At 41.3% G+C, this 26,672-nt stretch overlaps 1 pseudogene; it reads right to left on the reverse strand.

Moving 5' to 3' along the window:
* LOC124594508 overlaps positions 1-25,883 on the reverse strand; it is a 40,939-nt pseudogene extending 15,056 nt beyond the window's left edge.
* Between the last annotated feature and the right edge of the window lie 789 nt (positions 25,884-26,672).

Below are 26,672 nucleotides of genomic sequence, written 5' to 3' on the forward strand. Positions count from 1 at the left end.
ATTTACTGTTTATGAAATGTTATGAGTCTCTTACTTACACCTATTAGTCATTGCTGGTGCCATTGATTGAATGATACTTGTGTAAACTATCATGTAAAATCACATGTATGAAAGCATTTGTATTCCTTACTGTATTTTGTATATTAGGTTATTGAAGGGTCAGTGCAAAGCCAAAATTTATTTAGTTACGTGATATTTACTTATTAATATTATCTTTTATTTTGTCTGTTTTTTTTGACGAATTTGGTGGTATTTTCACCACCAATGCTGGCAAAAATACCATCAAATTCTAGCCCGTGGTGGAGGGGCATATGAAAGGTGGCTACACTGAGTCACAGCGCCAGAGATTGCGCCAAAGAGTTTTATTCCGCCGCCTCCACTGGCAGTGCTGGTTCAGAAGTTGTGATGGTTAGTGCTTTGCTGAGAGGATGTTGATAGCTGTACTATTTGAGGCCATGTCGTGTGCAGTTGTTTTGATGGGCTAGACAGCAGATGTTGTTCGAAAGGAGATGTTGTAATGATCATAGTGTATTTTTATTCAATATATATGAAGGTAAAAAACATTTTTTTTATTTTTTTTTTAAATTTCCTAACTAATAATGCCTCTTGGTCACAGGTTCAGTCAACAAAGCATCTGGCTTGTGTTCATGTATTAGGCTGTAATTCGGATTTCTCTATGCAATTATAGTATTTCAGTTTTATTTAATTAATTCAGTGTAAATGGTATTTAAAATATCTTGTCTTATTGAGGAAGAACCGTGCCAGATGTGTACGTTGAATCACACTACCACACACAGAACAGTTGCACTTGTGCTTTGTTGTTCGTAGTTTTTGTTTCGTAGCTTTTATAGTTGCTGGGGACTTAATTAATTAATTGTGGTAACGGAAATTTCCTTTCATTCTTTGTTGTTATTCTATGCAGTCAGATTGCGTACTAATGCTAGTCAGGGCTAACCGTTTACGAGACCTTGTAGCCGGACATACAGCGACTAAAATTAAAAATATTTGCATAATATTTAATTAAGCCCCCATGCAATGTATACCTGAACTATCGTTGTCGGTGTTGGTCTGCTGTCGATTCTGATTAGAACAACCAAGTCACTGAACTGTTCACAGTAACACACCCTCTGCCCTACCTTCCTATTCATAACGAATCCTACACCTGTTATACCATTTTCTGCTGCTGTTGATATTACCCGATACTCATCTGACCAGAAATCCTTGTCTTCCTTCCACTTCACTTCACTGACCCCTACTATATCTAGATTGAGCCTTTGCATTTCCCTTTTCAGATTTTCTAGTTTCCCTACCACGTTCAAGCTTCTGACATTCCACGCCCCGACTCGTAGAACGTTGATTATTCAATCTTTTTCTCATGGTAACCTCCCCCTTGGCAGTCCCCTCCCGGAGATCCGAATGGGAGACTATTCCGGAATCTTTTGCCAATGAAGAGATCATCATGACACTTCTTCAAATACAGGCCACATGTCCTGTGGATACACGTTACGTGTCTTTAATGCAGTGGTTTCCATTGCCTTCTGCATCCTCATGTCGTTGATCATTGCTGATTCTTCCGCCTTTAGGGGCAATTTCCCACCGCTAGGACAAGAGAGTGCCCTGAACCTCTATCCGCTCCTCCGCCCTCTTTGACAAGGCCGTTGGCAGAATGAGGCTGACTTCTTATGCCGGAAGTCTTCGGCCGCCAATGCTGATTATTTATCAAAGTTTAGGCAGTGGCGGGGATCGAACCCGGGACCGAAGATGTTTTGATTATGCATCAAAGACGCAACTCCTAGACCACGGGTAAAACCTACATCGACAGATTTTCAATGTTTTTGGGGACTGCCGTTAATATTTTTCCTTCACACAATAGAAATAAATCGCCTATTCTTAGATGCACACCGGAATTCCATGGTCTTCGTGGCAAATACAATTGGTTCTATATACGGGCGAATGTGTATATTTCGCCGTGTCTCAGTTGATTACAGTGTCGTTATCAGCTTCTCAATGGTACGTGTTATCGCGTCGCAACATCCGTGTTGTCACGCACACACACATCACAAAGATAAAGGTGCATTTATGTAACCAGACAGCCGATGTGATGGAGAAGGGCGGCTGATAATTCGTAACAAAAAGGGCGACTCAGGTCCTCTGATACATAGTCACGCCGTCCTTGTCTAGAAATCCATATCATCCGACTCTTCATCTTAAACTTCGCGAATGTGTGTTCGAAACGTATAGTGGAAGAGAGAAGTTTTCATTTGCTGGTAACAGGTGGGGCATTTTTGTTTTTTACAATACTGAAACAAGTGACGATCCACACACTGCTACGGAGAACCTGTGTGGAACGAAGTTTGGAGTGAGTGAGAATCATTAGCTGTGTTCCCGCCGTATGTATTTATTCCATTCTTCTGTTAGTCCATATCCTCCTTCCCCAGCTATCTACCTCTCATTGCCTCTCCCCCTTCCCCTGTCTGTCCATCTGCTCCTTCTCCACCCGCCCCCTACCCTCCCTGCTCATCACCTCCACCCCTGTCTCTCCGTACATCCCCTCTTACTCCTCTTCCTATCCATCTCTTCCTCTCTTCTTTTTCTGTCCATCTCTTCTCCACCCCTTCTCCCTGGCTCTCCTCTTCTCTCTGTCCACCTCTTCCTCCTCCTCCCTGTATCACCTTCATCCCCTCCCTCTGTCCATCTCCTTTTTCCTCTCCCTGTCCATTTCTCCTTCCATCTCTCTCTGAACCTCTCCTTCTCCACTTTCTCTCTCCGCATTAAGACCACCAACCCACTAGAATCTTCCTGGTGCTTATCCCTAGAGTACTTCATTCCTGATAGTAAGTAATACACTGAAGCGCCAAAGAAATTGGTGTGGGCATGCGTGTTCAAATACAGAGATTTGTGAACAGGCAGAATTAAGGCACTGCCGTCGGCACCACCTATATAAGACAACAAGTGTCTGGCGCAGTTGTTAGGTCGGTTCCTGTTGCTACAGTGGCAGGTTGACAAGTTTTTGGTGAGTTTGAACATGGTGTTGTAGTCGGTACACGAGAGACGGGACACAGTACCTCCGAGGTAGCGATAAAGTGGGGAGTTTCCCGTACGACCATTTCACGAAACTACCGTGAATATCAGGAATCCGGTAAAACATCAAATCTCTGACATCTCTGCGGTAGGAAAAAGATCCTACAAGAACTGGACCAAAGACAACTGAAGAGAGTCGTTCAACGTGACAGTAGTGCAACCCTTCCGAAATTGCTGCAGATTTCAATGCTGGCCCACCAACAAGTGTCAGTGTGCGAACCATTCAATGAAACATCATTGATATGGCCTTTCGAACGCCCACTCGTGTACCCTTAATGACTGCACGACACAAAGCTTTATACCTCGCCTGGGCCCGTCAAGACTGACATTGGACTGTTGATTACTGGAAACATGTGCCTGGTCGGACGTGTCTCGTTTCACATTCTATCGAGCAGATGGACGTGTGCGGATATGGAGACAACCTCATGACCCTGCCTATCGGCAGGGCACCGTTCAAGCTGGGGAAAGCTCTGTATTGGTGCTGGCTGTATGCATTTGGAGTGATATAAGACCCCTGATAGGTCTAGATACGGCTCTAACAGGTGACACGTACGTAAGCACCCTCTGTGATCATCTGCATCCACTCATGTCCATTGTGCATTCCGACGCACTTCGGCAATTCCAGCAGGACAATGTGGCACCCCACACGTCCAGGATTGCTACAGAGTGGCTCCAGGAACACTCTTCTGAGGTTAAACTCTTCCGCTGGCCACCAACTCCCCAGACGTGAACATTATTGAGCATATCTGAGATGTACTGCAACGTGCTGTTCAGAAGAGATCTCCACTCACTCGTAGTATTCATGGTGCCAAGTCCCTCCAGCACTATTTCAGATATTAGTCGAGTCCATATGATGTCGTCTTGCAGCACTTCTGCATACCCACGGGGGCCCTACACGATATTAAGCAGGTGTACCAGTTTCTCCGGCTCTTCAATGTGTGTGTACCACGTTTGTTTAAACCGACCCAGAATTTTAGGAGGAGCTTTTGCCTGTTGCTTTGCGCGCTTACCCAATTGTCACATACATTTAACATATTTCACTCGTATTTCTACACACGTTTTACCCGTACCTCCAACGAATTTCGCAGGACAGTTTCGTTTTCTCACAGCTTAAATTTTATGACGTCATATCTGATGAACTACCTGTCGTGCAATGGCATAATTTAGCAGTTGCATTTACTGATTTTTGTGCATATTGTCTGCAAAACGTGTTGCGAATACAGCCAGTAGTAAAGGAGTATTAAGCTGAAGCGTACGCCTGATGCGGCAGTTTTACTGCAAGAACAGCCAAAATGTAGTAAGCGATAAACTTTTTTTCCTTTCATATTTTTGTGGCGGGTGACAGGAAGAAAAAGTTTTGTCGAGGTTGGAAATTAGGTTTAAAGGTTGCTGCAAGCCACTAAGAGCTCGCATTTTCAAATACTGGTCGAAAAAAGTCTGGGTATTTAAGCTTCATGTGCTGCACTTCGGTTTCACTCCAACCCCATTCCTTTGCTAGGAAGGTGGTTCTTACGTACCCCGCGATTCTTTCCAGACAGTAAGTGTAATCTACACCACATTTGGTTGAAATCAGTCCAGTGCTTTAGGAGGAGATGGGAATGTACATACAAATATAAATTTTATTTATTTATTTCATTAACAGCACAGAGTAACACACCACCTTGAAGTGTAAGATGGCTCGGATGCTTCTGAATCCAACAGCATAAACTCCTCAGTATTACAACGTTATTGGTATAAAGTTGTAATGCTTTTTTTAAATAATATAACGAACATAATATAAAAATTTCTCTAAGGTTACAGCGAACTGAGTGCTTAACAGTTGTTAAAATGGTTCTATACAATTTGTTTCTGCCTAGTTGATAGGAGTATTATTTATACATGCAAATGTCAAAGAAAAATAAAAATAAAAATTTATTACAATGAGTGCGTTGGAAAAAATTTGCAATATGTAGAGGGAAGTGATATAGTGTATCTGGATGTGTAATATAGCCTATGTAGCTAGTTGGTTGATAATGACCTATTTCGACCTATTTCTACCTATTTCAGGTGAGAAGGTCTCGGTAGAACCTCGAGCTATTCTCATCTGAAATGGTTTCTGCCTATGTACGTTTACTGTGTTTGTGTGTATTGGTATATTTCTGAGAGTGTTGTAAGTTTGTTTGTCCTATTGTTGGTAGTTGTCGTATATTCTGTGTAATACCTTAGATACATACATCTGTTATATGCAGATTAAATACTGACTGAGCATTTCATACATGGAATACATGAATTTTAGCTTTTTCATGAGAAATACACTCATATTAGTAAATTTGTTAGTAGAAGAAGAATGTAGTTCATCGCTACTTGAGTGCATTATTACTTAAATAGCTTAATAAATTACATTTTTAGTTTTATACATACTTTATATAGAAGTACATTTGACATAGAAAATTAATTCATTGTTGCTTTAAACAATCGTACATCAGTTTTCATAATATGTGTGAATATTATATTGCCAGCACGATCATCTAAGAGTCGCAAACAGTGGAATGCGCATTGCTACGGACACCGCAGCGCACAGACCAGTTCTTTGGAGGACAATTAACCGTTAACGGATTTGAATTAAAAATATTAATACTGTTTAGGACTGTGTGCGTACGATAGCGCAGTATTTCTGAAACAATGAAATAAAAGTATGTGTATTTACAAAAGTTTGAAGAATAAAACCACCAAAACAGTACTTTGTTAAATGAAATTAGCGTAATACAAAAAGATATAGTAGTTTCAAAGAGAGGTTCTAGTCTGCACTGGTCTGCTGTATCTTATTACGAACTCGTACCACAATATTGTCGACAGAGAGCTTTTGCTTTAAATTTTTAACAAAGCTCTTCTAAACTTCGTTTTCTGATATACTCCAAACGACTCAGGCGTTTAAGTGAAACAGTTGAGCAGCCGTAATAGTCCCAAAGTCTGACATTTACACATTTGAATTAGTAATAATGTAGCTCACTTGCTGCTACTTTTGTGATCCTGTTTTACGTTCCTTATACTAATCTTGAGTTAAACCATAATGTGCCTTTTAAAGTTGGCCTGTCACGTTTCTGTAAAATTTTCAATGCATGCTTTGATGTTTCACCCGACCCCATGCTCCAGTGTGGTCATTCCCTCCCGCGGGATGCCTCATTCTCGAGTTTCGAGAATCACACTCTCCCAGTTGGTGTGCCACGACGTTTTACTGTGTGGCATAGACCGACCTACGAAATTCTGCTATACTATCCAGAAGACTAAGATTATAATACGACGCATATTATTTTCTTACGAAAGACATAATGGTTTATGTTGAATTTCTGGACAGTTTCGATAGGTCACCCCCTGCAATGGGGACCAACTGTCAGCTGTGATTGTCGCTTATTCTAACGGTGGTCAAAAATTGGAATAGTGGTTGCCTTACTCTTCCCACAAAGCGTAAACAAGGTCTTCAATGTTCAAGCAGTATTAGGTAGTGTCTCTGAACTTTTATTTTTTTTCTAGTGAAGAGACTTATTCCTAAACATCGGTTTAGGTAGTGTCCCTGAACTTTTATTTTTATTTTCTAGTGGAGAGACTTATTCCAAACACCGGTTTTTCCTTGCTCTTCAGTGGAGATACCTAAAGCCAGCTACGAAGGATAGTTTTAGTGCTTTGAGTAATTTTTATTATCTTGGTCAGATAAAGCTCTAAAAATCAAAGTAGATAACATCTGTTAGTGGTTAAACTGGTGAAATAAAATTCAGTTTCACGCTTTATTCACGTAATTGGGGGCAAAAATCTATTTATTGTGATTTGCAACCCGATGCTCAAGCTGCATTATCCTATGCGAACTTCTTCGTCTTCGTACAGTTACTGCTCCCTTGATCGATTTGGACTTGCTTACAATATTCAGTCCACAATTTTTGGCTCCAATATTTCCCTCCATGTCAAAACAGACGATTCCATAATGCCTCAGGATACGTCCTATAAAACGATCGCGTCTTTCAGTCTCGTTGGGCTATTAATTAATTTTTGGCCTGTTCGAATCAGCACTTCCTCATTAGTTACTGGATCTACACGTCTTTTCATCGCCATTCTTAAGTAAAGCCAAATTTTAAAAACCTCTGTTCTCTTCTTGTCTGAACAGTTTGTTGTCGTAAAGGCAGCTATTCGTACAAATACCTTCAGTAAAGACTTCTTAGCACTTAAATTTACATTTGATGCTAACAGATTTATCTTTTTCAGAATAACTTTTCTTTGCCTTGCCGTTTTATATCCTGTCTAGTTAGACCATCATCCGTTATTTTGATGCCCAAATAGCAAACCTCATCAATTGTTTTATTCTCTCATTTCTTTATCTAATTTCCTTACTAACGCTTAATGTAATTCGACAACATTCCATTACCCATGATTTAGTGTTGTTTATGTTCATGACGCTATGCATTTCGTTCCGCTGCTCTTCTAAGTCCTTTGCATTCCGTGACAGAATTACGATGTCGTCAGCCGGCCTCAAATCTTTTATTTCTCCTCACAAAGCTTTACTCCTTTTCCAAATTTCTTCTTGGTTTCTATCGATGCACAGCTTGTAGATAAAACCCTTTCATATTACCTTCTCAACTGCTGCTTCCCCTTCACATAATGCTAATCACATAAATGCAGTCCTGTTTCTTTCGATTAAAGTTCAACCGTGCTACCTTCAGAATTTCAAAGAGTGTATTGCAGTCAACATTATCAAAGACATTCTCTAAATCTGTGAAACTTTGGCGTAGCTTTGCCTTTCTTCAGTCTATCTTCTAAAATAAATGGTAGTGTTTGCATTCTCTCGCGTGTTTTGTACATTTTCCCGAACACAAAATGATAGCCCCCGAAGTTGTCTCCTGTCAGTTTCTCGTATCTCTGTAAAGTATTTAACCACCTCTACTTATTAAACAGTTAGTACTGTAATATTCGCACCTCTCAGTACCTGATTTCTTTAAAAAAGGAATTACTACGTTTTTGTGACGTCTAGGGATATTTCGAATCTCTCCTATAACTTGCGCATCTGGTGGAATAGTTTTGTCATGGCTGGCTCACCCTTTGGACTTCAGTAACTCTGTCGGAATGTCGTCTACACCAGGAACCTTCGTGTCGATTTCAAGTCTCTCAGTGTTCTGGCAGATTCTTCTCACAGCATAATATCTTCCATCTTATCTTCCTCTTCTTTTTCTATAATGCTGTCTTCTTTTCCCTTCTGTAACCTTCTATATAGTCTTGTCACCTTTCAGCTTTCCCTTATTTGTTTAGAACTGGCTTATTGTTAGTTTTTTAGCTACAAGTTTCGTAGATCCTTTGAACTTTTCTTTTATCGAAGATATATTAATTTTGTACACGATTAGTGTTAACATTAATGAACATACTGTTTTGGTCCTATTTATGTAAATAACTTAAAAACTATTCTTTTTCTGTACAGGCTATCAATTTTAAGTAAAATATCGGCCGGTGACTAGGAGAAATTATTTGATGTTATATTTAAAATTTGCTTTGCACCTTCTCAGACGTTTAATGTTGTTAGACAAATGATCAAACATTTTTGTTCCTGCGTATTGAACTCCTTTCTGAGCCACTAACAGCTTTAATAGTGGGTAATAAGGGTCATTTTTTCCTCTAGTTTTGTAGGTATGGACATTTCTGTTCTCGAAGTGTAATAGATAAATGACGAATATTATTAGTGAATGTACGTAATGTGACGGTGCAGTTAAAATGCCAAACTCCTCGAAGAGGTACTTACATGACGACCATAATGAATACTACATATTATTCTTACAGCTTGATTTTGTGCAATCAAGACATTCTTTCATAGTGCTGAGCTACCCCAGAAAATTATTCTGTTACACATTACTGAGTGGAAATATGCAAAATACTTCAGGAGGTTGATTTCTTTGTTTTCAAGACTAGTAATTATTCGAAGAGCAGAAGTTGCTGTACTTAATTGTTTCAGGATTTTAGGCGTTTTAGGAGTTCTTCCAATTCAAGTTTTCATCAATATGTGCACCCATAAGATTGGAACTTCGACCTTGTTTACTGACCGCTGCTCATCCGCTACATCAGTTGTTGGTATGACTCTGTATTTTGTACAGAACTTAATAGAGTGTTTGTTTTGTAAATAAAAACCGCCTTTTTTACAGCAGTGTATTTTACCGTAAACCCAAAACAACTCCCGTTATCACTCCCCTATCCTCAGGCCACTCACACTCACAAAAGCAAGCAATAGTTCGACACTTGCTCCATAGACTCAACACAGTGCCACTCAACGAAGAAAACTAGTAAAATCAACTTGACATAATACTGCTAGTAGCCAATAATAATGGCTATTACAGCAACACAGTAACAAAGCTAAACAAAAAATTAAAAATAAAATAAAAGCAGAAAACTCAAAACCACATACATTAACGCAACAGAACCAAACACAATCACAAACACTCAGTGCCATAACAACTACACAGAACAATCAGGAAAATAAAAGAGAAAATACAATATGTTACACAGTGATATACAAACACAAACTCACACATAAGATCACCAACATTTTCAAAAGACAGAGCATAAACATAACATACACAACAACCAGTTCTGTCCAAAAATACGCCCAAAAACTGACAAAAGACGGATAAATATACCAGGAAGCTGGTATAGATCAATTACAGTGTATCGTTTGTAATGGCAAATACATAGGACAAAAAGGTGGAACATTTGATGGTGTATACAAAGAACACATGAGAGCCTGGAAGTATGGGACAATCTAGTCCCAATTTGCGGGATACCAAAGATAACACAGTCACAAACCAACCTCTAGAGAAGAAAACATGAAAATAATTAGAATCAACGATAAAAAACACCTCCTAACTCTGCAAGAAAATTACTGTGTAGAGGAAACCAAAGCAGAAAAGAAAACCCTGTTGAATGATTAAGTACACATGCCAAACAACTCATTGTTTACACAATCAGATAAAATTATAGAGTAACACTCCAACAGAGTATATTAATAATTATAATAATACCACCAACCCCTTTCCACTCACATTTCCGTGAACCACTCCATAAAAAATTCAAACCAAAGCTCAAATCACCTGGACACCAAAACTTTCAGCCACTCTCTGACAGCTATTACAATCATATTCAACATCCTACAACCAGCACTGAATAACCAGAACTCACCCACCCCCACAAACCCACCCACTCACACACACACACACACACACACACAAACACACACACACACACACACACACACGCACACACACAAACAACCATCAATCATACACATACTCTCTTTCTTACATGCACGCACACAACACGCACACACACACACACACACACACACACACACATATGCAGCGGAGGCCATTCGAGAGATTCCAAAACTTTTGGACCGTGTGTACGTGAATACTGTTCGCAGGTACACTTCGTGCAACGAAAATCAGTCTCCACTTCGACCATACGTTGTGGTTCACGGAGGCACGAGCTGGTTGATGCATGTGCAACATGCCTTCTGACTTTCTTTCGAAGTCGCTTATCTTCCAGACGGTACATTTCTGGACAGGTGTGTTTACTACCAAACTAGCTGATAACTCAGCGTTGCCCAATTGCGTAATTATTCCAGTCTTCTATTACTCCCAAACCTTCTTCCCCTTTTCTCTATCCCTCTCCTCCTGCCCTCTCTCTGTGCATGTGCTCCTCCCCCCTTTGTCAATCTGCTCGTCCCCCTTTATTTACCGGATGATCAAAAAGTCAGTATAAATTTGAAAACTTAATAAACCACGGAATAATGTACATAGAGAGGTAAAAATTGACACACATGCTTGGAATGACATGGGGTTTTATTAGAACCACCCCATATTGCTAGACGCGTGAAAGATTTCTTGCGCACGTCGTTTGGTTATGATCGTGTGCTCAATCGCCACTTTCGTCATGCTTGGCCTCCCAGGTCCCCAGACGTCAGTCCGTGCGATTATTGGCTTTGGGGTTACCTGAAGTCGCAAGTGTATCGTGATCGACCGACATCTCTAGGGATGCTGAAAGACAACATCCGACGCCAGTGCCTCACCACAACTCCAGACATGCCTTACAGTGCTGTTCACAACATTATTCCTCGACTACAGCTATTGTTGAGGAATGATGGTGGACATATTGAGCATTTCCTGTAAAGAACATCATCTTTGCTTTGTCTTACTTTGTTATGCTAATTATTGTTATTCTGATCAGATGAAGCGCCATATGTCGGACATTTTTTGAACTTTTGTATTTTTTTTGTTGTAATAAAATCCCATGTCATTCCAAGCATGTATGTCAATTTGTACCTCTCTATCTACATTATTACGGGATACATTGTTTTCAAATTTATACTGACTTTTTGATCACCCAGTATTTTATTTACACGTCAAGTTCCGTAGGATCAAACTGTGGAGCAAATCTCCAAGATCATGGAACGTGTCAGTACATGAAATTACAACATAACAGTAGTAACAGATGAAAATAAATATTTATGAACCCGAAAAATGTCAGTCCATTAGTTTAAGCAAACGTAATCAACAATGCAACAAGAATCAGCTAAATTTTTCAAGGAACTCCTCGACAGAATAGTAGGAGTAACCCATGAGGAAACTCTTCAGTATCGATTTGAAAGCCCGAGGATTATTGATAAGATTTTTGAATTCCAGTGGCAGATTACTGAAAATGAATGCAGCAGTATGTTGCATACCTATCCGCGCAAGAGTTAAGAAGGTCCTATCCAAATGCAGGTTTGATTTCTGCCGAGTATTAACTGAGTGAAAGCTGCTTATTCTTGGGAATAAGGTCATCTTGTTAACAAGAAATGACAGTAAGGAATATATATATATTGAGAGGCCAATGACAAAATACCCAGACTCGTGAACACGAGTCGACTTACGCGCTTACTTCACCACATATTGCCCGAACCGCCTGTTACTGAGTAAAAAATATTTTTTAGAATGGGAAAAGTTACCCCCAAATGTAATACTATTCGACGTAAGCGAATGAAAATAAGCAACGTAGACTAATTTTCGTGTCGAACGGTCGCTCACTTCAGATACCGTTCGAATAGTAAAAATGGCAGTATTAATTCTTTGAACAAGATTCTCTGTCCATCTGCTCCTTCCTCCTCTGTCCATCTCCTACTCCGCCATTCTTTGTCGGTCTCCTCCTCTTGTCCTCTGTCCATCTTCTCCTTCGCCCTCTTCCGTTGGTCTCTTCGTCTTTCTTTTCCCTATACTTCGCCTGCTTCACCCTCCCTGTATATCCGTCACCTCCTCCCCCTCTGTCTGTCCATGTTATCACCCCCACCCTAATACGAGGCTGGTGGTTCTTACTCCCACAGTATTTCTTTACAGATTGGAACTAATATTTGTACCACGTTAGGCTGAAATCGCTCCACAGGTTTAGGGTGAGCTTTTTAAACGCGACATTTTTCCCGCATAGGTATACGTCAAATATATTTCACATGTATTTGCATACATTTCCACTTGTATCTCTAGCAAATTTCGTCCCATAGTTTCATTTTCCCTCAGTTCCATGTTCATGACGTCGTATCTCCTAACTATGTGCTGTACAGTGATATAAGTTGTATATCCAGTTTACATATGGCTACTATTAGCGAAATGTGTTTTGAATAGATTCGGTAGTAAAGAAATAATAAATTAAAAAGTCATGCAGGATGCTGTATTTTTTCACGCATCTCTGTATTGGTGAAGTGATATCTCCTATATTAAGTGCTGCAGAATGACACATTATTCTCGTCACATGCAGCGGCATGTGTGGATACTATCGGCGAAATTTGTTGGAAATAGAGCTAGAAATAAATAAATAATAAATTCAAACGAGATACATGAAATATTTGCTTGAAAATGCATTCAGTAACGTGTGTGGACACTGCCTGCGAGATACGTTGCAAATAGGTTAGCAGTAAATAAGTAAGAAATTAAAAAGTCGTACATGAGATATATGTTTGAAGGTACTTTCAATGACAGATGTGATTACTGTCTGCGAAAAGGTTTGCGAATATAGTTAGTAGCAACGAAGTAATAAATTTAAATCTCTTGCGTGATGCAGCGGGTTTTCATACATTTCGATGTTTGTGATGTCACTTCTCCTGAACTACGTGTCGTAAAATTATATACTTTTTGTGGTACATTCAATGGTATATGTGAATACTATCTGCAAAATGTGTCGCGAATATCGTTATTGGTAAAGGATTAATAAATTAAAACGTCATGCTTCATCCAGCAGTTATACTGCGTGAACAGCGAAAATTTGTAAGCAATAAACTTTCCTTCTTTCATTATTTTGTGGTGGTCATCAACAAGAAAAAGTTTCTTAAAGGTCTGAAATTATGTGTAAAGTTTGATGCAAGTCTCTAAAAAGCTCTCATTGTCAAATATTGCTTGACTAAAATATGGGTATTGGTGCCTCGTGGGCTATACGGCTTCTTCACCCCTACCGCCAACTAATTAGTATGTAGGTAGTTCTTACGTCCACAGTGATGGTTTCCAGATGGTAAGTGATGCGTCTATCAAGTTTCGCTGATATCGGTCCAGTTGTTTACGAGGAGATGTGGAACATACACACATACATACATCATCATGGTGGTGATGATCACCGTTAGCCAGTTCGCTCAGTTGGTGATGTCGCCTTTTTGCCTCGGCGTGCAACATAGGATGCCTGCATGTTTTTCCATTTCTGTCGATCTTGAGCTTCCCATTTCCAGTTTCGGATGTCTTCCTTAAGTCTCTGTCCCATATGTATGGAGATCTTCCCATTGGTATTTTTTGGTAAATATGTATATTTGGTAAATATGTATATTTGTAATTTGTATCGATATTGCTGTCCTGAGTCTCCTGTACAATGTCTATAACTGTTTAATAGGAATTCGGACCACCCCATATTACAGTGCTTATCGCAATTAGCGAGACTCAGATGGAAGTGTACTAGGGAGAAGGGAGGGAAAGGGGCGACAAATGATAAGTCGCTTGTGTAAAAATATGTTTTCGGATAGGCCCTGTATATATATGTATATATAAAAAAAGATTTCACGCCGTTTCATCTTCCAACGTAGGAAGGGGATGGGTTCAGAGGTTCAGAAGATAAATTGACTGAAACCACAAGACATACAGCAGAAAAGATCCATGTCAGTTACTCTATATGACACTGTTTGTGACTCAGCAAACGCCAATACGTGTGTGCATTTCATTGCTACAAATTGTCTGGAAAGGTGCGACAGCAACCCGATTTGCAAATCTGTTCACTGTGTTGCCCATCTGTAGGTGTGAACTAATTTGATGGGACAATACGGAGCGGAGCGGATGGTTAACAATGAAATCCGAAGACAGCGCAACCTACAGCTGCAAACTATATAAGACTTCTGCAAACCATTAGCTGGCTTCCTCTTACCAGTGGGACACTGGTACATACAGTAGCATGTATCAAATTTCCACTGAAACATCCTGGTAGGTTAAAACTGTGTTCTGAATCGAGACTCGAGCTCGGGACGTTTCGCGGGCAAGTGCTCTACCATCTGAGCTACCGAAGCATGACACACAGCCGGTACTCACGGTTTAATTCCGCCAGTACTTCGTCTTCTACGTTGTAAATTTCACTCTGGAAATTACCACTAGTTCTTTGATAATCTCTAATGGGTCACATATGCCCTGATGGTAGTGAAAGCGTTAAATTACCTCGTTAGAATATATAACGTAAAACAAAAGAAAATCAGTGCATACAAGTATCTGCTACCTACCGAACTTGGATGAATCATTGTCTGTTTACATGCTTGTATCAGGAGCAGGTGGGCAGTGTACAGACAATGCAGGATGATTCTGTTGTTGTGACATTAATCAGTCACGAAAGTGTGTTTATTGCAGAAATGGTAGAAATGGTTGTAGACCCAAGGCAGAAAGTAATGGTTAGTCATTGGAAGGTTGTGACATAATATCACCTGTTACTGTTGTGGTATCACGTATTGATACCACCCCGCCGTACATCCGGGTTGGTAACAGAACGGCAAGTTTCTGTCTGACGTCGAGAGTGTGTCATGGGATCCGGTGGATCCAATGGTGTGTGTCCACTGAACCATACCTGCAACAGCTCTGCGTCATGAGTGCCCTCAGCTGCCATAATATAGGACGGTTGGCGGCACCCGCTCAGCTCTCTCGCATTTGGAACCACTACACTACACCATCTTCTTTCATGCATCATCCTTGTTGACACTGATATAGCTGCACTGTTTCCTGCTGCATTATTTCTACTGAGTATTCATTAACTTCGAGAAATACAGGTTAAGTAAATCTTATATTTGTTGTGTTACATTGTTCACTGGTTACTTCAGCTCTTGTCCAGCTTTCCTGCGATGACAGTGGTTACACAATTCTGTAGCCCATCTCTCCTTATCGTTGTCTACAACGTCGTACATGACGTCTGGGGTGTGCTCTCTGAAGACAGGTTTGATGCAGCTCTCCACACTAATCTAGTCTTGCAAGTTTTTTTATCTCTGTATAACTGCTACAACCCACGTTACTCAGAACCTGCTACTGTAATCAAGCCTTGGTCGCCCTCTACAGTTTTTACATTTCCCCCACCTGCTGTCCTTTTTTACTAAAGTGGCGATTCCCTGATCTCTCAGCACGTGCGCTATAAATCATTAACTTTTTAGTGAAATTGTGTAAAAACATTTCAGTTCGATTCACTAACTTCTCGTTCATTATCCAATAAACCCATTTCGTAATCTTCGGTATTCTTCTGTAGCAGCACATTTCAAAAGCTTCTGTTCTTCTCTTGACTTAACAGATTTGTATTTGATGTTAAAATATTTATCTTCGTCCGAATCGCTTTTCTTGGCACTGTGAGTCTGCTTTTTATATCATCTCTATTTCGGCCGTTGTACCAAGAGAGGTTGTGCAGTGGACTAGCATTCGAGAGGACAACGATTGAAACCGGCGTCCCGCCGACCAGATTTAGATTTTCCGTGATTCCCCTAAATCTCTTAAGACAAATGCCAGGATAGTTCCTTTGAAAGATCGCAGTCGCTTTCCTTCCCCATCCATCCCTAATCCGAGCTTATATTCTGTCTCTAACGACCTCGATGTCGAAGGACGTTAAACACTTATTTCCTCCTACTACTACTAGGCTATCCTCAGTAACACAACAAGCGTCAGTCAGATTGGTATCCCTCTGCTGTCGGGGACGTCTCCAGACACGTCTTTGCTTGTGATCGGGACTCACTCCGACGTGGGACTGTTCATTGAAGGTAATTCTACTCCAGTCAATGAGATTCCAGGCCGAAGACGTCTCTGGAGACACCCCAGAAAGCGGCAGGATATCAACCTGACTGTTGCCCTCCATACGGTCAGACAACCAGTAGTGACGGTCTGGTGTCCCATTTCTTTTCATTGTAGGATACATTTAGTTGTCGCCCGCAGCACCCTTACTGCATTTCGGTACGTCAACGATATGCTACGTCCCGTTTTGTTGCCCTTCATGGTAAGCCATCCTGGGCTTGCATTTCAGCAAGATAATGACCGCCAGTACACGCATGCATCTCCGAAGGAACATTGCATCCTCCGACACAGGGCAAGCTACTTTCAAGTAAAATGTTTCCACTGTACAGGAATATACATAACGGATGTACGAGTACAGGATATAGAAACATAGTTGACGACATATGGATGTTTGGATCTGGCCATGAGTCGTGCTCGGATAGCCAAATGGATGGATCAGCATACGTCTTTCAGTATCATCATTGATCGTTGTTCATTCAAAACGGCAACGCTCAGCTGGAAGTCTGTTGCGGAAAAAATTCAGGGAGCAGTACTAGAACATAAAAGGCGTTCTCTTACTCAGCTCCAGAAAGTCCGAATACTGGATACATATGTTTTATGCAAAGCTTATTACGTGGCCCAAGTTTATGCGCTTCTCTCGATGATGGCGAAGAAACTTCAGCAACTGTCTGGTCCTTTCTTATGGAAAAGACATTGCTGCTTACGGTACGAGGTCGTTACAAAGCGTCATTTCCTTGGTGGGTTGGGTCTGGCTGACATACGAAGGAAGACGCAGATGCTACATGTGCGATGTACGGTTTTGATGATACATCAAGAAACTCACACATTCACGTCTCTTCTATTTCTCTGTGTCCGTCCTGTTGGTCTTGAACCGTCTATTGATGTTAGTCGTTTTTTTCTTCCTTTATTGATTTTCGATTCCCCCCCACCTGGGGGGGGGGGGGGCGCGCTGACAGCAGTTTAATACGCTGCTCTACAGCCGAGACAAAAATTAAACAAACCTCGTGGTCGTGCGGTAGCGTTCTCGCTTCCTGCGCCCGGGTTCCCGAGTTCGATTCCCGGCGGGATCAGGGATTTTCTCTGCCTCGTGATGACTGGGTGTTGTGTGATGTCCTTAGGTTAGTTAGGTTTAAGTAGTTCTAAGTTCTAGGGGACTGATGACCATAGATGTTAAGTCCCATAGTGCTCAGAGCCATTTGAACCATTTTTTGAATTAAACAAACAATGGTCAGAGAACAAACAATATAAAAAGGCGATAAAACGGTGACATTGTTAATAACAGTAAAATGGCGGAAAGTTGCAGAACTTAAAATACAAAAACACAGTGTTGCGATGCGAATGAAGACACACAGGAAGGAGACATGCACAATTAAAGAACACGGAGACAGTCTGGTTTCTGTTCGCACAAGATAGAAACACAACTAGTGACTGTATGGTGGTTGTTCGCAACACTGACAGGGGACGCACAACACTGAACACTCACTCAAAACAGCACTGTAGAGGCAACACGGTGGCAGATGGAGGGGCGGGGTGGGGGAGAGGGGGGGGGGGGGAGACCCAGACAGATGAAGGGAAAAAAGGGGGGAGGAGAGCAAAGGAAAAAAGGGGGGAGCCAATGGAGGGAGGGGACATACAAAAAAAGGGGGGCTGGGCGATGTTGGTCTCATAAATTACAAGTTAAATACATGTGGTGAGCTGTTTAGGGGCTGACATCTTATGAAGACCTGTCTTCACCATGAAATTCCTACAGAGTTGTTGGAAAGCAGTCCCTTGTCCGAACCTCGTTGAAAGAGGATCGCCGCAAACAAACTGGGAAACAGTTTGGTGCAATATCAGTCTTCCGATATTGCCGATGCCCGTAGCATCCTATTGGTATAAGGCAGGAAATAACTTGATTCCAACGAAAGAGCGACTTTTCCGTTTTGGGCTTAGCGACACGGATTTATGTAGTCGTTGTACGTCTACAAATACGGTTCAACATCCCCTTACTTGTGGATGTCATATGGCAAACTGGTCTTGGATTAGGACGCAATTGGCCTTCCTTACTCGATCTTCTGAGACTTTATACACTACGGACATCATATTTCGACCGGAATCTTCCTTCTTTCCATGGTCGAAAACCGATACCGTTATCTGGTTACTGGGACCCTTGGTTCATTATGTTGTAGAAGGCGAGCGGGAAGATCACCTGAACTTGATGCAGTACATGATCACGGCCTATTGGACATGCTTGCGAATGCCTCGATATCGAGACCTCTTCGGCAACATGTTTAATCTTGTTTTGTGTCGGCAAGGTGTTGGTTAATTTCATTTTCTAATGATAAGTGTTTTCCTTGTTATGTGTGTTTCCCATCTGAATTGCTTCGGTTGTTCTCGCCTAGTTTCCCTGCTCGATTTGTTTAGTGTTTTGACTCAGTATCGCTTGAGTTCTGTTGTAAAATGTGTATAGATGAAGTATATATATACCCACGAGCGTATACAATCCTTGAAATCATATTGAAATTTTTCTTAGTTTGTTATTTAGAATATGATCTGATTCGTTATCTTCCTACTTTTAGGTTCTATATAATACAAAATATATAAAAATTTAAAAACTAAATTAATATAAAATACTATAAAAATATTTATACATATCATGAGAGCTTGGAGGTGGTTTTTCGGCTATGGTCTCAGTTTTTTTTCCTTTCTCTTTTTATTACTGTTTTGTTATGATAATTAATTTGTTCTCCCATTTGCAGCTTATATTCCATGATGATCTGACTGGCCTTCTGAAGTTTCATTATAATGCCAAGTCACTCTGATAATTAAAAAGAAATGGTAAGGCACCGCCCGCGGTAAGCGGGAAATCGCGTTTCGAGTCCTGGTCCGGCACATACTTTCACTTTCTTCATTACATTATGCTGTTGATAGTTATCCATATTAGCAACTGCAAATACATTGGATGTATTTCATAACAACTGCAGTCGCCGCAGTACCTTTTCCTTCAGGTATGTGTGCATGTCTGAAGGAACATTCAATCTCTATTCGGAATAACACAGGCACTGCAATATAGTATCACCACAAATATGTCTGTAAATAGGAGGTGCAGTGGATTCGTTCGCTCAGCCATGCAAGACAGCACTACAAGTATTACCGACAAGAAACAAAGAGGCCGATATAACTGCTACAGTTCAGTTAAAGTCTGCAGGATCGTGTTCTTCATTGCATAGTATACATGTTTTTCCAGGAGAAACGTTTCTTAACTGTTCAACAGTGCAAGGCTACTATAAATTATTAATTCGTTTTCAAAGCTCTATTTTCCAGTATTACATGTACAAATATAATATATGCATGAATAAAACCTAAAGCTCACCAAGTTTGCATTTTGGACTCTGCAGTGTTCTCTGGTCACAAGACACACGTCCACGCATTCGTTACGAAGCAATATTTCATTAATGGTCATCACAGCAGCACTGATGCGTTTTCTGCGCTGTTCCAGCGTTCTTGGCAACTGGAAGGCATAAGCACGGTCTGTAATGTATCCCCAAAGTAAATGTCACAAGGCGTTAGGTCAGGCGACCTGGGCGACCAAAGGAACAGAGCCAAATTGTTGTTGTTGTTGTTGTTGTTGTGGTCTTCAGTCCTGAGACTGGTTTGATGCAGCTCTCCATGCTACTCTATCCTGTTCAAGCTTCTTCATCTCCCAGTACCTACTGCAACCTACACCCTTCTGAATCTGCTTAGTGTGTTCATCTCTTGGTCTCGCTCTACGATTTTTACCCTCCACGCTGCCCTCCAGTACTAAATTGGTGATCCCTTGATGCCTCAGAACATGTCCTACCGACCGATCCCTTCTTCTGGTCAAGTTGTGCCACAAACTCCTCTCGTCCCCAATCCTATTCAATACCTCCTCATTAGTTATGTGATCCACCCATCTAATCTTCAGCATTCTTCTGTAGCACCACATTTCGAAAGCTTCTATTCTCTTCTTGTCCAAACTATTTATCGTCCTTGTTTCACTTCCATACTTGGCTACTCGCCAACAGAGCCACATTATCTTCACCAATGTGGAAGAGTTCTTGTCTGTATTAGACACTCTACATGTGTTGTAGTAGGACTAGAAGGCCTAACAATCAGGTGAGTTCATTAATACGAGCAACTAACGCAGATTTAGTTCGCCACTGGACATAGACAGTACAGAAATGGGAATGGACCAAATCTGATGAATCCCACTGTCAGTAACACGTACAACAAAGGCAATCATAACCGCTTCCAGTGTAGGAGGCACGAAAGGATAATCAATCCTGATTGTCAGACAATTTGAGGACATAACCAGAGGCAGAAAAATCCGGCTGCCATGGGTAACCTAAACAATGAATGCCGGAATAATCCACCGATTATGATAGAAGTGGTGGAGGACCATAGTCCTACCAGGCCGCAATCAACATTAAACTAAATACGACCACATCTCGCCCAAATATGTTGGTCGAGAATTAATAAAGGGCTCTGGTAGTTATAGGTTTTTGGTGCTACAGTATAATGATAGACAAGACAGACGTGGAGAACTTGTGCAGGATCCACATCCGCCTAAATTAAAATCAACTAAAAGACCACAATCTGCAGTTTGTATTGAAGTACGAGACACTGGAGCGTATATCAATGCAGTCTCATTGGCACAAGGATGCGGAAAAGAACTGATTTACGCACTCTTCCTGCAGCGAAGGGTCGCGTAGTTGGTGCTGCTAGTGAACGTTTATGGAATTATATAATGGCAGATGCGACTGCAAATAATCCTGGGTAATGTAGCTACATTATGCACGTGCTTGGTGGTGCTGAATTTGGTCGTCAGCACGTGAAGGACTGAACGACAGACTTTTCTTCAGGCAAGCTAAAATTTACGGACGAAGGAGTCTCCACTACAGTTAACCTGTTACCGAAGGAATGCATCCACGGAAAATAAGCGAAAGGTTGAGAGATGGACATGTTGAACAACTGCAGATAAATTAAAATAACTGCCTGTTGTCACAGAGACAGTGTCGATTCGTGAGCAGATAACATCCAAGATTGACAATTCGATTGATTTATGCCTTCGGAGCAGAGCGTGTTTTGGAACCTTCACTGAAATACGCTCAGGTTTAGCAGAAAACCCTGCCATACTTAGCGGATATGTTTGTCGTCTAAATACGAAACCTCATCATACCTACTGCTACAGCCACTACACAATCCCTTGGGCACTTAGATATACCAGGAAATAAAAAGAACTACAGGCCCATCTCAGCTGACGTTGAGAAAGCCGCAAAGAATAAATGGGTCGACAGATTGCCGCAAATTCTAACCAACGATGAATGGTGGGAACGGAAAATCATGGAGTCAATAGGCCTAATCACTCTGACCTCCAACGTGCGTCAGAGAAAGCTACTATATATTTATGCTATACGAAAATTACAAATGGTTCAAATGGCTCTGAGCACTATGGGACTTAACAGCTATGGTCATCAGTCCCCTAGAACTTAGAACTACCTAAACCTAACTAACCTAAGGACATCACACAACACCCAGTCATCACGAGGCAGAGAAAATCCCCGACCCCGCCGGGAATCGAACCTGGGAACCTGGGCGCGGGAAGCGAGAACGCTACCGCACCACCACGAGCTGCGGACAAAATTACAACGTTTTGAAGTTGGTATGAAAGTACTTCTTCGACATCACCCCAAATCGTCGTCGCTAAAAAATCAGAACAAAATATGGCCATTACTGCATCCGGGACCATTCAAGATAATAAACATGCACAACTTGGTGCTTATCTTCTGGCGTACCACATGATTGACAGAATCGGTGGGCTTTATCCCCAAAAGAACTTAGAGATAAACTATTTTTTAACGTTCTCTCATAATCTCAATGAAGTGTAGAGTATTGGGCTATTAGGTTTAGCCTCATGTGATAAGATCTAAGTGACTGTTTCTTTTTTTTTTTTTTTCAAATATCCTCCATGTATGAAGAGACTATTTCCTTGGTATATGTATAATTATGTATACACGTAAGTAGCCAGTTAATTGGGTTTTGAGAATAATACAGAGAATTGTGGTGACCAAAGTAGAAGAATATTTAATATTATTTAGGCAAGTCGTTACAATTTACTACTTATGATGAAGTTTTTTATTATTAATTAATCTGTGAGAGTTTTCAATTAGCAATTAGGATAAGGGTCTGTTGACGATTTTCTCGCAAGTTAGTTTTCAATCATCAGTGATCTGTACATGATTTGAATTCATAACAATGATAATTCATCGACTGAAACCTTAGTTATGGGTGGTGTTAATGGGATATCTGGTCGTTTTGGTTACAAATATTTTGTAATCAGTCATTATATTCCACCTTTAGTACTAGTGAACGGTCACGATCTGTGTGTGTATATGTGCCTGCCTTGCCCCTCACGAGCAGGTATGCAATGTGTGAATTACAACCTGATTCTTAAATAAATGTACCATTAATGTATCTGTCAACCACAAATAAATTGTTGGGTGTGTGTAAACTGAACCCTACAAACATTTAGAAGAGATGTGTATTGCTAGGTGTGATGTATCCATGGACACATCTGTTATTCACATAGTTGTGCCATTTAGTTGAACAGTTAACCAATAAGAAGTGATCTGAGGACATGCTAGGTCGAGTGCTTAATGTCTTGTGATCAGTTTAGATTGTATCTCGAACATCAAGTGTAATGAAATCTTGAATATGAAGGCTGCCGTGGATGTCACGTGATAAGTACATTCCTGATTGCTCGAACCGATATTCATCATCTAGCAAAGTTCTATATCTATACGAATTATTTTAATCTGAATGTCCCAGACTACAGTTGAATAGAAATCGAATGAGAACACAAATTAATCCTTTCTTTCCAACCACGCAAAACAACAAGCAAATGAGCCGCCCGAAGTGGCCGAGCTGTTCTAGGCGCTACAAACTGGAACCGCGCGACAGGTTCGAATCCTGCCTGGGGCATGGATGTGTTTGATGTCCTTAGGTTAGTTAGGTTTAAGTAGTTCTAAGTTCTAGGGGACTGATGACCTCAGAATTTTAGTTCCATAGTGCTCAGAGCCATTTGAACCAATAAGCAAATGAAATGTCTGATTAGGTTACATTTCCACTGCTAACTTTGCTGTTCGTCACTGGCTGATGTCCGTACTTTTCTCAACGAATGTTTCTGACACCAATCAACATTCTGAGCCTGATCTATCCCTTCATCTTGCTGTCTTGTCGCTGTCATCACCTCAAGTCGACGCCTTTAGTAGCCAAATTCCAGCCGATCAGCACGAGACTCAAAAAGTATGAATATGATAAAATGATGGATTTTATCGATGAAAGATTACCTTTAGCAGTACCTACAAACACTGATAATTGATATACCCCAAGTCCAGCTTATCGTATATCCATGTATGGAATTCTGAATTTTTGGCTTTTTGTGAGGCCAACTTAAGAGATACGTGATTGAGAAGTAGCGGCACCGCACACGAAAACTGCCAACGGCCGGGAGAACTGTGTGCTGACCACATGTCCCTCCGAATCCACATCCTGTGACACCTAACGGCTAAGGATGACACGGCGGCCGGTCGGTACTATCATCTGATAGTCTTTGTTTGTTTATTATGTATCTAGTACGAAAAAGTCGTAGCGAAAGGTGTTAACGAAATATGAAAGTCAGTTGACATACATTTTAATTGAATGGCAAAGGATATGTCAAGAGGAAGCAGTCAAACTGAAGATCGCTAGTGATACTCACGCAAAGAAAATTGTATCGACTACTTGTTTTTAATCTGTCATCGAGGTTTCAGTTACTATGGTACAGGTTTAATAGGAATTTTGGATGTTGCAGATGAGCCTGCTGTAAGGTCAACATTATTCCACGCCTTCCTGCGAGAGCCTCCAGCTTCAGTATTCTGGTCCACACTACACACTGCGGAGTCCCTCAATCCGTCGACCAACCTTTGTTCACAGGAAGTGCTGCCGTACCTGGGCTTTCTGTTTAGACTTGTGAACTAAATCACAAATTACATTTCAAACTTAACCTCAACATATGATCTCATTAACAATCAGAGTAACGAAAAATAACGTAAGAAGTAATAGAACAGTCAGAAAATTAGGGTGCAGTGTGACGCACCACAGGGTTGCATAGCGAGCCCTATTTTCTTTGGGTACCAATACATTATTACATAGATTTTGTCGCTTATTCAGAATGGTGTGCGCAACTTTTCGATCACCCTGTAGAAGCAAAATCGTTCCAGTAAACGTGGGCAAATAAACGAGCCTTGTAAGAGACAATTGAAAACCCGTCGTTATTACTTTCGATTCCACTGCAGCCTGTGTCATGTACAGTCGGATGTTTAAATATGCAAATCATAGCAGCACTTTGAGAAATTCTGTCTACCTCAGATTTCAAAAAATATGCAGTAAATTACATCGTGTCGCCAACGAATTGTAAAAAGTGGAGGCAGTGGCGTATTGACTGAGTTCCATGAAGTCTGTTCGTTTTCGTAGTGTTACGATACAAAACTTTGTTTAATTCGTGTATCTGTCGTCAGATCTCAATGCGGTACTGGAAAAGGCACTCTCTACATGTTACTGCTGTGACTCTGTACCTGCATATTTGATCTCGGAAAACTTTAAATTACGACAAATAATGAGTTCTCAGAAAGTCCCAGTAATTTTCACACTGCTATGAAGTAAAACAACAGCTCAGAAACGTAGCGGCACAAGAAATCGAATTAAGAACGAAAAAGATACCTGAAGACTTTGAAACTTCGTACTAATAACATGCATCTATTTATGCCAAGCAATCAGCAAATGTATTTCAGGCGCTCTGGAGGTAAATATCAAAGGCATTGTTCTGTACTTCAGCTAAGATCTGATTCAATAATAGTCACAAATTCACGATCTTAATCGTTCTACACGAGAATTCGTTTCGGTTGGGCAGGTGTCCCAGCGTTTGCGACAATCCAGCTACACTCTGGGGAAAGACTTCACAAGGTTTTCCTGTCTTTATAGCATGGGAGATGAGACATTCTTCCTGGTGGGTGACAAACTGTATAAGTTATGGCAAGTGCTTGGGCTGGTTCCATGCAAAATTGGCAAGCGTTTTCGAACGTCAGTTTCTAAGACTCGTAGCCGCCACAGATTAGCATTTACACCTTCGTTACTGTGGCTACTTTTGCACGTAATTGCCTCTGTACTTGGCATTCAAGTTCGCTGCGTAATTTACAAAGATCTTTCGTCCATCGCCGCTGTAGCACACTGGCTCGTAGCAACATTAGGATTGGCAAAGATATTAGTGTTCTTCGCGAGCAACAGTTTAAATAATTTTAAAGAACTTTGGTCGTTTCGCACAGCGCTCTTGTACGCAGATAGGCGACTATTCTCGACAAAAAGTCCGAGGAGGAGATGTGCAACTACAGCTCTCGTGATTTTAATCATCATCATGTTATGCTGTTTGGAGACTGAGCTGTACTTGCGCATAACGAAGTTGTCGCCAGATATCTTTGAGCAGTCGTTGGTTGTAATATCTATTCAGCAGGCATTTGACGCAATGATTTCACTGCAGCACTTCTGCTTCACTGTGGAGCTCTGGATCAGATTTAAACGTCTAAATGACGGAGTGCTAGAGCTGAGCAGTTCGCCTGACGAGTCTGAACTGAGGAAAATCTTGGGACTGAAGATGTCGTCGGCGCGTCGCGCAGCGTGGTCCCGAGTACTCAGCCTTCGCGAAGCCCACCTGGCGCTCCACAGAGCGGCGGAACTGCTGCAGGACCACTTCTGCCTCGTCGCGCTCGTGGACATCGGCTACAGCGCGACCAGCGTGCTCAGCTGCGCCCACGACATCGTGCTGGTGGCGGCGTCGGCGGACAGCGGCAGCGTGGTGGTCCGGCACGGCTGGTTCTCCTACAGCGTGCTCAAGCTGTGCGCTGTCTGCTTGGCGTGCGGCGCGGCCGCTGCAGAGGCGGCGCGCACCCCAGTGCTGCTGCTGCGCGTCGTGTCCCAGGTAGGGCTGGTGGTTATCACTCATACTGCCGGTTTCTATCTTCAGTTTTACCTGACTGTTAAAAAAACTCAAAGCAACCGGTTACTGATAAAACCGATTTTCGACCTTTTAACCCTTTCGTGGGCAAAATTATTGAGCAGTTTTTTTTTTTAATGAATGGAGATCAGATAGTAGTTAACAGATAGGTATATTTATCATACAGAATATCAAATTTGCTCCAACTGTGAAAGTAAGGTCACACAACAGGGTGGGAAGTATTCTCCCCA

The sequence above is a fragment of the Schistocerca americana genome, chromosome 2 (genome assembly GCF_021461395.2).
Source record: "Schistocerca americana isolate TAMUIC-IGC-003095 chromosome 2, iqSchAmer2.1, whole genome shotgun sequence".
Taxonomy (NCBI): domain Eukaryota; kingdom Metazoa; phylum Arthropoda; class Insecta; order Orthoptera; family Acrididae; genus Schistocerca; species Schistocerca americana.